This window comes from Myotis davidii, unplaced genomic scaffold (genome assembly GCF_000327345.1).
Source record: "Myotis davidii unplaced genomic scaffold, ASM32734v1 scaffold79, whole genome shotgun sequence".
NCBI lineage: Eukaryota > Metazoa > Chordata > Mammalia > Chiroptera > Vespertilionidae > Myotis > Myotis davidii.
This window is the reverse complement of record NW_006294339.1, coordinates 6,575,407-6,588,651: the sequence shown is the minus strand read 5'-3', so window position 1 is coordinate 6,588,651 and position 13,245 is coordinate 6,575,407. Positions and strand designations below refer to the sequence as shown.

The 13,245-nt window shown below is 42.7% G+C and overlaps 1 long non-coding RNA gene across 1 annotated transcript in view; it reads right to left on the bottom strand.

Moving 5' to 3' along the window:
• The window catches only part of LOC102753145, a 133,113-nt gene that overhangs the window by 56,371 nt on the left and 63,497 nt on the right, over positions 1-13,245 (bottom strand). Inside the window, exon 4 of the long non-coding RNA XR_001514678.1 lies at positions 12,075-12,154. This is a non-coding gene — a long non-coding RNA (uncharacterized LOC102753145). The remainder of the gene's footprint in view (positions 1-12,074; positions 12,155-13,245) is intronic.

Here is a 13,245-nt window from a genome sequence, read left to right as displayed (position 1 = left end):
TGGCCAACTTCCCAATCGGCCCTGCTCTGAGCCTGACCAGGGGCTGCACCTAGGGATTGGGCCTGCCCTCTGCCACCCGGGAGCAGGCCTAAGCCAGCAGGTCGTTATCTCTCGAGGGGTCCCAGACAGCGAGAGGGCACAGGCCGTGCTGAGGGACCCTCCCTCCCCGCCGAGTGCACAAATTTTTGTGTACCGGGCCTCTAGTGTAATTATAATGTACCATCCATATGAATTGGGACAAGTGGCCTCCACCTCACAGAGCTTGATTTCCCTATCTGAACGTATTGTTTTAGATGTACGATGGCTAGTTATGGTGTCAGTATGGTCAAGAGAGGCAATTGTATGGTTTGTCACAAGCTCTAATGAGGAATACCAGTAGAGAGAAAAGTTCTGATGAGACCTTCAAGGTAGTGAAGGTCTTAAAAGCTCCATGATAAATAACAGGTGAAGGGCAAGAGATGTTTTGCCTGGAAGAGAAACAATTCCAAGGACAGTAGACCTGCCTTCCTTTCAAAATAGTTGTGTGGAAGTGAACTTAGGCCTCCTTGGGTGGCCCCAAAGCCTAAAACCACAGCCAGTATGTAAGTATGGAGACAGATTTCTGCTCAATGGAAGAAGTTTCTGGCAGCCAGAGTCTTCCAAAGATGGAAGGGGCTGACTTTACTGAGGAGTTGCCACTGGTGTTGGAAGCCTGTCTGTCTACTTGTCAGGGAAGCCTGTAACGGGTGTCCCTAGCAACAGATCAAAGGTTGGTTGGTCTAGGTCAGTGGTTGGCAAACCGCGGCTCGTGAGCTACATGTGGCTCTTTGACCCCTTGAGTGTGGCTCTTCCACAAAATACCATGTGCGGGCGTGCACGAACAGTGCGATTGAAACTTCATGGCCCATGCGCAGAAGTTGGTTTTTGGCCTGGGGGAGTCTATTTTGAAGAATTGGCATTAGAAGAAGTGGGGGGTGTCGGCCAGTTGGGTGACAGGAGATGCAGCGCAGGTGGGCCATGGGATACGCAGCGCAGGGGAGGCACCAAATATCAACAGTACTTAAACTATATAGGTAGGTTAATAACAATGTACCTACCTATATAGTTTAAGTTTAAAAAATTTGGCTCTCAAAAGAAATTTCAATCGTTGTACTATTGATATTTGCTTTGTTGACTGAGTTTGCCGACCACTGGTCTAGGTCAAGCATGTAAAACTTGCAGCCTGCAGGCCACATGCAGCCCCAACTAATATTTTTGCAGCCCAGACAATATAATGGTATGTAAGAAATGTGTTTTAATAAAAATTTCATAACTTAATTTTTACAATATCCTGTTATACATAATCCTATCTAATAAAGAGGGAATATGCTAATTGATCCTCACGCTATCACAAAGATGGCGGCACCCACAGCCAATAAGGAGGGAATATGCTAATTGACTGTCCCACCCTCAAAGATGGCAGCTCCCACAGCCACAAGATGGCAGCACCCAGTCTCCTCAGCCCCCCAGATGCCCAAGGCAGACCCGAGGTGCAGGCAATGTTTAGATGGCAGCTGCCCAGCCAGCCAGGGCCTCCCGAGGCTCAGGTAACCAGGGCTGGCCAAGGCTTGCACTGCCAGCAGTGGCAGCAGCAGAGGTGTGATGGGGGTGCCGCCTTCCCCTGATTGCAGGGTCTTCTCCCACCCCTGAGGGCTCCTGGACTGTGAGAGGGGGCAGGCCAGGCTGAGGGACCACCCCCTCCAGTGCATGAATTTTCATGCACCGGGCCTCTAGTTATTAATAATGAACTACAGTGTTCACTAATGACTGGTTACTATAATCGTCTTGGATTCATTTCCCTTATGCACCTTATGTGCAGGCATACCATTTCTCTCCACTAATACTAGCAGTGAATATTTTAGCAGCCAATGGCCACATCATTAGCCTTGGACTGACTTGTTTGGTGTGCACAACAGGAAATACTTCGCTTTCGGAGAACAAGAAAAATAGGTTTATTTGTGTTATGCTTATTAATTTGTGCAGTTATTCAGTATCTGTAAAGTTAATGTTCAAGAAAAATGTTAATTTTTATTAAAATTTTCTATTATTTTATCTAAACGATTACTCATTTATTTCAGCTCATTGTATTTAGCACGTCTCTATCGAAATAAACCTACCTTCCTATGAAAATTGAAGCATTTGGTTTTTTGCAGCCCACATAAACTTAAATCTTGTTTATTTGGCCAGTGTTAGCCTTTGAGTTTGACATGCTTGGTCTATGCGGTTTCCAAGTGCTTTCTGGACCTGCCCTTACAACTCTAAAAAATCCATGAAGCAACTTCCTCACCGTGGGAAGAGCCTCCTCAGCCTTCCATTAGCTTGGGCATGCAAGGTAGGACAACTGAGAAGATGTCAATCTATCAATCAGAACTACTAAAAGTGGCATTGTGTGCTGAAAAGTGGTCCTAACATCCCTTTTATTTGTCTAGCCCTGTATAGTATATGAAACATCTCCACATACTGCTATACCCACAGCTCTGGGATGCAAATATTTTTATTAGCCCCAATTCACAGAAATGAAGCAAAAGCTCTGAGGATTTCCTAGTTTTGTAAAGAACTCATACCCCATAAATTGGGGCCCAAATCCAATCCACTCATCCCCAACCCCAAGATCTTCTAACTGCCCAGCCTCCTCCCACCCTCTCTAAGATTCAGCATCTTTATCCTAGGCAACCAACCATCCTACCCCAGCACTTATTAAGGTCAGATGTGGCAAGGCACTTAAAAATGCTTTGAATGATAGCCGGGATGATTTCTTTCCTTCCTTCCTTCCTTCCTTCCTTCCTTCCTTCCTTCCTTCCTTCCTTCCCTCCTTTCTTCCTTCCTTCTTTCCTTCCTCCCTTCCTTTCCATCTGTCCTTCATCCCTCTCTCTCTTGCTCTCTTCTTTCCTTTCTTCCTTAAATGTTATTGAGCAAGTTTAATGTTCCAGACACAATGACAATCAGCTGTGATGCCAAGATGCATAACAGTATTCACCTTCAAAGAGCTGCCAGTTTGGCTGGGAGATACAGAATGCTCAAGAATAAGTCAAAAAGTATGTCAGTAATGCAAAAATAAAAATATGTAGGAATGAATAACTCAGATAATGGAGAGTTATAGTAAGAGAAGATTATCCAGAGGTGGTGACATCTGTAGGTTTAGAACTTGCACTTCACCAGGCAGGTGATGCTGGGGAGATTCGGGTGGGGAGAAGAAGGTATTCCGGGGGAGGAGGGGGAGGAACATTTACTAAGGCATGGGTATTTGGAACAGTATGGTGTATTTAGGGATTGGAAATAATGCAATAGAGGTGTGGAGTAAGGACCAGGAGTGGCAAGAGATAGGAATAGAGAGGTCAGAAGAGTCAATGGGAAGATTCAACAACAGCTTACAGAGGTTTGATTTTTATCCTGAATGCAATGGGGAGTTTCCAAAGTGGTTTAGTCCAAAGAAAGACATTGGCAGGGTTTTAGAAATAACACTTAGGTATCAGAGTGTAGAATAGATAAGAGAGGAGAGACTGGTTATTCTCTGTCCTCCTCTTCCATGTTCCCAAATCCATTCTCAGCCCCTTTGTGCCCCAGGAGACTGAACCCTGCTGACTGCATCTTCTGGGCTCCCTTGAACCTGAGTTCTGGTTTCAAACAATGGGAAACACCAGTAAGGAGAAGGAAGGTGAGTGGAGAGAGCATTGTGTGATTTCTTCCCTCTCATCCCTGCCTACCTTCCCCACCCCACCCCTAACTTCTACATTCTTCTCTGGTATTTCCAGATGGGGCAGCCCTTCCTCCATAGTTCTAGTTGTCACTGGGTTTCAATATCTTTATTTTTTCACCCTGTCCCTTCAGTCCTAGATATGATAAGAGTTTCTAGCCATTGCTAGTCTCTGGTGCCTCTTGTTCATCTCTTGTTCATTCCATTACCCGTGCCCATAAAACTCTATGGAGTCCCTTCATTAATGGCTCTTCATTTGAGCCATGTGAGGTGAATTCTGCTTCTGAATTCTGATATAGGGGTCAAGATTAAATAAGGGCCTAGAGAGAGAGAGGGCCATTACAGAAATCTGAGAGAGGGGTGCAGAGGTAATAGGAGTGAAGAAGAGGCAGCAATTTTTCCAGGGGGCAAGCCACAGGTCTTGATTTCAGTTTGTACAGCGTCTCCAGGAGGGGGAAGGTCCTGGGGAACTGAGTGGGTTGTGGGACACTCCCCAAAATGGAGGAGAAGAAACAGGTTCCTGGGGACTAATGAGGTTAGTTTTGATCAGCTGAGTTTGAGGTACCTGTGGGAGGTCAGAAGAAGATGTTCAGGAGACCTACTGGATAAAAGCCTCTGACCTGGAGATTGAGCCAAGGCACCAGCAGCACAGAGCTAGTAGTTAAGGTTCATGGACAACAGAAAAAGCTATTAAATTTGCCATAAGCTCACCCCCATTGATTCTGTCTTAATAATTATAATGATCCAAGTTCTCACAGAAGACTCTGCCTGCCTTGTACCTTGGTTGATTGCCCCCCTCTTTAAGATCTAGGGGTTTGTTTTTCAAGTCCATAATCTTCCCTGGTGTTCCATTTAGTCATTCCTATTTTTCACTACCAGATTGTTTGCTGGGGAAAAGAACAAAAACAGCAACAGATGTCTTTGTTTTGGGGTTTTACAAAACTCTCTGGTTAAGATAACACTTTTAATTAAAGAAATTATATCATCCATATACCATATGCCCACAAGCCCGCATTTGCAAAAATCACCTGCTCTCAGAAATAGTTTGAGGAGCCCTCTCGAACTATCTACACTCAACAGCTCAGTTGGGCATCTAAATAGGTTCCTTCTCTTCCTTCTTCTGGATTCTGAAAGCTTCCGTTCAGAAAGCTAAAGTGCAGAGGCATCCTCTGTGATTGGTCCTCAGGGCTCTGCATACATTCACCATCAATTCATCATTCTTCATGTACACACACACACAGAGAGAGAGAGAGAGAGAGAGAGAGAGAGAGAGAGAGAGAGAGAGAGATCTACATGTGTAGCCTGTGCTAGTCATGACTGTGCTATTCATTATATATCTGGGCATGGGACATTTTAAGCACTGAGCAAATAATTGTGGAATAAATTATTTAGTTCTTCCTTCCTCACCCTATCTTTGATTCTACTATAGCCTCACATTTTCTGAAAGACTTCTGTGCCACATATTTGCTAAGCATTGAGTAAAAGATAATTAAACAGATTCACTATCCTCAGGACACCCACAGTCTAGAGGAGAAAAACCCTAGTAAAAGACTTCTAATCCCAAGGAGAATATCAGTTCTTAAGAGCAAGGTTGCAGGATACACAATTATGTACATAAAAGTCAATTGCTTTCCAATGTGCCAACAGTAAACAAATGAAATTTGAAATTAAAAACACAATGTCATTTACAAAAGCATTCCCCAAAATGAAATATTTTTGTATAAATCTAACAAAATACATAAAAGATTTATGTGAGAAAATCTACAACACTTTGATGAATGAAATCAAAGAAGAACTAAATAATGGAGAGGTATTTCATGTTTATGGATAGGGAGACTCAATATGTCAAGTTATCAGTTCTTCCCAACTCGATCTATAGATTCAATACAATCTCAATCAAAATTCCAGTAACTTATTTTGTGAATATCAACAAACTGACTCTAGAGATTATATGGAGAGGCAAAATACCCAGAATAGCCAACATAATTTTGTAAAAGAAGAGCAAAGTTGAAAGACTAAAAATACCCAATTTCAAGACATACTATAAAGCCACAATTATCAAGACAGAGTGGTATTGGCAAAAAAAAAATTGGCAAATAAATGAATGGAACAAAATAAAGAACCCAAGAAATAAACTCCCATAAATATAGGCAATTGATCTTTGACAAAGGAGCAAAGGCAATACAGTGAAGAAATTGTAATCTTTTCAACAAATGGTGCTGGACAATCCACATGCAAGAAAGAAGGAAAGGAAGGAAAGGGAAGGGAAGGGAAGGGAAGGGAAGGAAGGGAAGGGGAGGAAGGAAGGATAACTTGACTAAAACTATTGAAAACCTAAGAGAATTTTTGAGGACAAATAAGAAGCTGAAGCCTATAAGTGATTGCAGCTAATAGATTATACACTGTAAATATAAAATGTCTGCTGTGCAATTTGTGTGTTTTTTAGAAAATCCCCAAAGGAAGGAAAAGAAAAGAAAAGAAGAGAAAAGAAAAGAAGAGAAAAGAAAGAAGGAAAGAGAGAGAGGGAGGGAGGGAGGGAGGGAGGGAGGGAGAAAGAATCTTGGCACAAACCTTACACATAGCAAAAACTAATTCAAAGTGAATCATAGATCTAAATGCAAAATGCAAAACTATAAAATTCCTGTAAGATAAACATAGAAGAAAACCTACATGACCTTGGGAATGGTGATGCCTTTTTAGATACTTTTCAAAGACACAATCCATGAAAGAAATAATTGATAAGCTGGACTTCATTAAAAGTTAAAATTTCTGCTCTGCAAAAGACAATATCAAGAGAATGAAAAAAGAAAATCAATTAATCCATCACAACAACAAACTAAATGAGAAAAATCACATGATCATATCAATAGATGCAGAAAAAACTTTTGCCAAAATCCAACAGCTATTCATAATAAATTCTCAGTAAAATAGGAATAGATAAAAGAATAGGCAAATAGATTAATGGAATAGAATAAAGAGCCCAGATATAGTCAACTGATCTTTGACAAAGGAGCAAAGGCAATACAGTGAAGAAATTGTAATCTTTTCAACAAATGGTGCTGGACAATCGAATGGTGATGCCTTTTTAGATACTTTTCAAAGACACAATCCATGAAAGAAATAATTGATAAGCTGGACTTCATTAAAAGTTAAAATTTCTGCTCTGCAAAAGACAATATCAAGAGAATGAGAAAAGCCAGAGACTGAGAGGAAACGTTCGCAAAAGACACACCTGATAAAGGACTGTTATCCAAAATATACAAAAACTCAACAATGAAAAACAAACAGCCCAATTTAAAAATGGGCCAAGACCTTAATAGAGACTTCACAAAGCAGATATACAAATGGCTAATAGTCATATGAACAGATACCCCACATCATATGTCATCAGGGAATTGCAAATTAAAACAATGACGTACCACTACACATTTATTAACATGGCCAAAATCCAAAACATTGACACCACCAAATGCTGGTAGGATGTAGAACAGGAACCCTGCTCATTCACTGTTGGCAGGAATTGCAAAATGGGACAGCCACTTCAGAAGACAGTTTGTCAGTTTCTTACAAAACTAAACATACTCTTACCTTATGCCCCAGCCATCATATTCCTTGGTATTTACCCAAAGGACGTGAAAACTTATGTCCACACAAAAGCCTGCACATGGTTGTTTATAGCAGCTTTATTCATAATTGCCAGAACTTGGAGGCAACCAAAAAGTCCTTCAGTTGGTGAATTAAACAAACAAACAAATAAAACACATACACACACACACACACACACACACACACACACACAACTGTGGTGCACACAGATAGTGGATTATTATTCAGTGCTAAAGTGAAATGAGTTGTCAAGACATGTAAAGACAGGGAAGAACCTTAAATGCATATTACTAAGGGAAAGAAGCCAATCCAAAAAGGTTACATACTGCGTGATTTCAACTATAGGATAACCTGGAAAATGCAAAACTATGTAGACAATAAGAAAAAATCAGTGGTTGCCAGGGGCAGGTAAGGGTGGGGGAGAAGAGATGAATGGGCAGAGCACAGAGGATTTTTAAAGCAGTGACATGTAATATCTGTATATAGTATAATAATGGATATGTGTCATTATACATTTGTTCAAACCCAAAGAATGTACAATACTAAGAGTGAATACTGAGGTAAACTATTAACTTTGGATGATAATAATGTGTTGATATAGATCCATCCTTTGTAAAGAAAAATAAAAGTACCATCTGGCGGTTGATGTTGATGAGACAAGCTATACATGTGTGGTGGTAGGGGTATATGATCTCTGTACTTCCTTCTCAATTTTGTGGTAAATATAAAACTCTTCTTAAAAATAGTCTTTTAAAAATACTAATTCACTACTGAGTAGTTCTTCATTCCTAGGTGGACATCTGAATAACAATCCCTACAACATAATGTGATTGTAAGGATTAAACAAGATGAAATTCACAAAGTACCCAGGATATAACAGGTGCACAAGTACTTTATAAATGGTAGGTTTATTTTACACATCATATGTATATATGACTAGTGATCAGAGCAATGTTGAAAATCCACATGGACAGACAGCCTCAATCAAGTAGTCTTCTCTTGCAAACTACTTGCTTCAAACATACAAACAATTACTCACTAGTTACTAGTAAGTGAAGGTGCAGTGCTTGAAGTTTCCTATTTCAGGTGTTCCTGTCTTTTACTCAGCCAACTCAAAATCTCCAGGTTGAAGACTGCGCAAGGTGGAAAGGAGTATGACAAGAGGAAGGAAGAAAGAAGTCTATGGAAGCTACCATGTGCCAGTTCCTTTGCTACCCCCTCTCTTGTTTCATCTTCACCAGAATCCACATAACCGAGGCAGAATTCCTATTTTTCACTGACGAACTTGGGGAGGTTTAGAAAAGTTAAATACCCTGCTCAAGTTCATGCAACTAGTTAAGGGTGAAACCGGGATGTGAGCCCAGGTCTTCCGATGCCCAGGTCCTTCTCAGCCCTCCCCGTGCCTCGCAGTGTCTCCATCTCCACCACCGCAGCCAGACAGCCCATCTTCCACTTCACTGGGTACTCGTGTTTTCCTCTTTAGGCTCAAACTCCTTCCCCTGGCAGCAGCCAGCCATTCCAAGACACGTGATAGTTACTCACTTCAGAGTGAGCCACAGGTCTTTCCTGGCTGGCTTTGCCAACTGTTCTCTTCTAATTGTTTCTGGGGGAGGGGAAACCCCCACATTAATGGAATTCCAAAAAAGAATGTTATGGTAACAAAGCAGGGAGAAAGCTCAGACAATAGGAGGAAATGTTGAAAGATTCCCTTTCATCTCGCAACGGCAGTCAGTTTGGGGCTGGACATGTCCACTCCTGGGAACAGAATCAGAGGGCAGAGGTTCCCTCCCCCTCCCCAGGAGGAGCCCACATTTTGTGAGTGCAGGGTTACTCTTCCTTCCGTTTTTTAAAAATATTTTTCTAACCAGGTCTCCGGAATTGAATATAAACACGGCAAGGGTTGTTTCATCTTTTCCAAAACAGCATTTCGGGCTCCAGCCTTTATCTAATGCCCCTGTGGAGAATCTGAGTCTCTCGGTAAATGGACCCATGCTCTGAATCTGGAGAGAAGGAGGTGAGACATAACACAATGCATAAGCTCTGTTCTGGTCCCGTTTTATCTGGAAGAAGCTCAGAGAGAGCAAGCCTGAGGAAAACAGGAGAGGCTCCTCGTTGGTCCAGGAGCCTCAGCTGTGCTAAGAGAATGGGGTGTGAAGAGAAGAACATGGATTTGGACTGAAATGCCCGCTTTAGTATCCTGGCTTCTGCCTCTATTAGCAAGCGACTCAGCCCATCTGATTCTCAGTTGCTTTAGCAATGCTATGGGGACGATGAGAGCCACCGCTCAGAGCTATTGTGAGCATTCAAATAATAACCGCCCCGCCCCCCCCCTCGCCCCCAGGGTTTGGCTTAGTCTCTCTCTGGTGGTACTGGAGCTGGGTGATAGGTGTGGTGATCCCACCTCCACCCCAGCAGGAAACAGAAGCTTTCAGTGTGAGCACCTTGGAGCAGCTGATAATGCGAAGTCAAAGCTTTGGGATCCCCAGCTTACTTATAAGCTGAGTGATAACTTTACAGACGACAAAAGTTTCCACCAATGGGTGCACCATTCTCTTTTCCATTTTCATTTTTTTTTCTCTAAGAAAAGAGAATTGCCACAAGCAGCGCAACACAGATGTCTGGGAAGCTGGGGGCTGACAGGAATGAGGAGGAGGACAACCAGTGGGAGGCAGTTGCTGGGAGACCAGTCTGGCTGAAGCAGCTGGGTAAGCCAGCAGAAGCCCCCTAAAACCTGGCTCAGGCATCCCCTCCTCCAGGAAGGCCACCCTGACCACCTTCCCTCAGTCTGAGTTGGCTGTCCTCAGGAGCATAATACTAACACCCTGTGTTCAGAGTACAGTATGCTGTCATTTGGTCTCTCTGTGAGCTAGTGATGGGATCTTACTAATCTTGTGAACCCAATGGCCAGCATGGTGCTTAGCACCCAGTACTTTTGCTGCAAGCATTAAACGCTGTGGAATGAATAGGTGTCTAACTGATGGAGTAAGCCTGAGTTCACCTCCCGCAATGGCAGTGCCAAGCGGGTGCTATCCCTCACTGGGACACAGCCAGAAACAATGTTCACAACTGGGGTGGAGGTCACCACATTGGGCTGCAGAAACCATCATGGTCACGGCAGGAAGGACCCTTGGATGAGGAGGAAAAGCAGGACCCAGAACCTTCCTTCCCTCCCTCTGCCCTCACCAGAGAAAAGTAGACTTGGCAGCCTGCTTTCAACCCATAAGGCTTATGTGCAAACCTGAGCTCCACGCCAGGAAGAACCTGAGGTGTCAAGCAGGGAAACTGAAGTAGGTATGCAGAAATTTAAAGAAGGCAGCTTGATATGAGGAAAGAAAGTTATAACAGATTATTAGGATGCCAGGACAGAGTAGAGTTGTTGGCAATAAAATTGGCCCTTGACCCAAAGGACTGATGCTACTCAGTCAACTAAGAGAACACAGGATGGCAGGGGCAGACATGGGGAATGCCTTCACAGCAAAAATACCCAGGCTCTGTCCAAAGGCTATCAGCACAGACCTCTGGGGAGCTATGTTTTTATTAACTTCCTCTATGGGACTGTGTAATTACAGGCAATCAGAAGAAGAACACTATTTCATTCTGAAATTATATCTCTCCTCCCACTGCCAAAAAGGCGAGATGACCCTGTGACTTAAATAGAAAAGTCTCCATGCTAGGACTTGTGTCGAAATCAAAGATCCAAAGATGAGTAAGATGGGGGTCCTTGTTTGTCTGGGTTCCTTTAGTATGTGAGCGAGGTGGAAGCAGGGAAGAGAGGAGACAATGAATAGCCTGCTCAGGAGAGAATATATGGTAAGCTGGCCAAAGGCTTCCCTTGAGGAGCCTTAATCAAAGGAAGAGAAAAAGGGGTGAAGTCCAGATTATTTCCATGACATACGTCATGATAGTTGAGAAGCACAGATAGAGGGCTGACAGGTATAGATCAAGGTTTCTCAACACTTGACCCTATTGACATTTGGAGCTGGATGAGTCTTTGCTGTGGGGGCAGTAGTCCTATGCATTGTAGGACATTAAGCAGCATCTCTGGCCTCTACCTTCTAAATGCCAGTGACAACCAAAAACACCTCTAGACATTGCCAAATGTCCCCTGAGGGTGAAATTACTGAACCCACCCCATACTGGTTGAAAACTACTGATATAGATGAAGTGTGAAGTTTACAACAAAAGTGCGGGACTAGGTGTAGCTTCCCAGTAGAGATCTTGGAACAGAGGAGGTGGCTCCAGACAACACAAGGCTCTAGTGCAGCGGTTCTTAACCTGTGGGTGGTGACCCCCTTGGGGGTCGAACGACCCTTTCACAGGGGTCACCTAAATACATCCTGCATATCAGAAATATTTACATTATGATTCATGACAGTAGCAAAATTACAGTTATGAAGTAGCAATGAAAATAATTTTATGGTTGGGGGTCACTACAACATGAGGAACTGTATTAAAGGGTCATGGCATTAGGAAGGTTGGGAACCACTGCTCTAGTGACATCATGAAAACAATTATTATTAGACTATGTCTTTTCTATACCTCAAAGACACCTATAAAGATGAGCCACGTACAGAGAGAGAGAAAGAGCTGAAACCACATAGTATGTGAAAAAAAAACACAACACTTTACTCTGAATCTAACCCAACTATAATATGAAATTGAGCACCAGATTTAATTCTGACTTCCTTGGAAGCCAAGTTAAATGGGAAATATGAGGAATTCTATAGCTCTTGTTTTCTGATGAAAGGAAGCATACCTTTTTTAATATCTGAGGAATCCCCCTTTCCTCCTGGACTTTTTGTGGCATTCATCAACAGGTCTTTGTAGAAGGATTATCTAAAAACACAAGGAGCAGACAAATAGCAGTGTAGTAGTCAGGAGGGTAGAGAGGAATCTTTTAGAAAAGAGCAAAAAGTCACATTTTTTCTTTTATGCAACAAATATCTATTGAGCACTGTCTACATGCCAGGCATTATACTAGATATAGGTGGTATGTAGTTCTATAGATATTGGAGGTATATGTTGAGTAAGAGAGAAAGAATCCAGTTTTCCTAGAGCTTACATTCTTGTTGGTTCTGAATAAACTACTTAGTTGTGGGTCCTATAACATGTCATTTCACCTTGTAGTGCCTTCTTTATCTGTAAAATGAAAATAATACCCACCTACAGGGCTAGACTGACAATGTAGGTGCACCCTGAAGGTTTAAAATGCTTTGACTACTTGTTTATTCATTTTGAAGAAAGAGGGCTTATTGGATGAGGGAAGAGCCGAAAAGGAGGACCATGGCAGGTCTGCCATGTAGAATTGTCTCCATGACAATGTATGTAACAGGGCTCGTGTGTGACATACACACACACTATACATAATGTACACGGTATATGGAAGCAGTGTGCAACCTTACAAGCATGCATGGTGCCCGGGATGGCAGCATCCCACCAATTCTCCATTCAGCAAAAGTCCTGCAATCATTCCCCATCTCTCATGGAAGAAAGGTTAGAACCCTCAGGGCTCACACATCAGCCCAGGTAACTCATGTAACTCTTCCTTCCAGCAATATGTTCCACCTCAGAGGAGCTCTGGGAAATATGTCTTGTGCTTCCAGTGATGCTTACTACGTAATGCCTTTTGAAGACAAGTGGACTGGGTCCAGCTAGCTAGCTCTGCTCACTTCTACCATTTGAAGGATTAAATGAAAAAAGAAGGTGTAAAGAACCTGGAACATGGGACCCACTCAACAAGAGAGTCCTCACAATCTCCATCACCCTCATTAAAGGTTGTGTGAGAAGTAAATGAGGTGAGGCAGAGGGACTGGTGCTATCTAGTGTTCAGTGCCCAATAGATCGCAGGCAGTATCATTATCGTCAATGTTATCAGCATTGACAAAAAGCCAAACACTTGGCAATCTAGAGAGCTAAGGGTCTAAAGC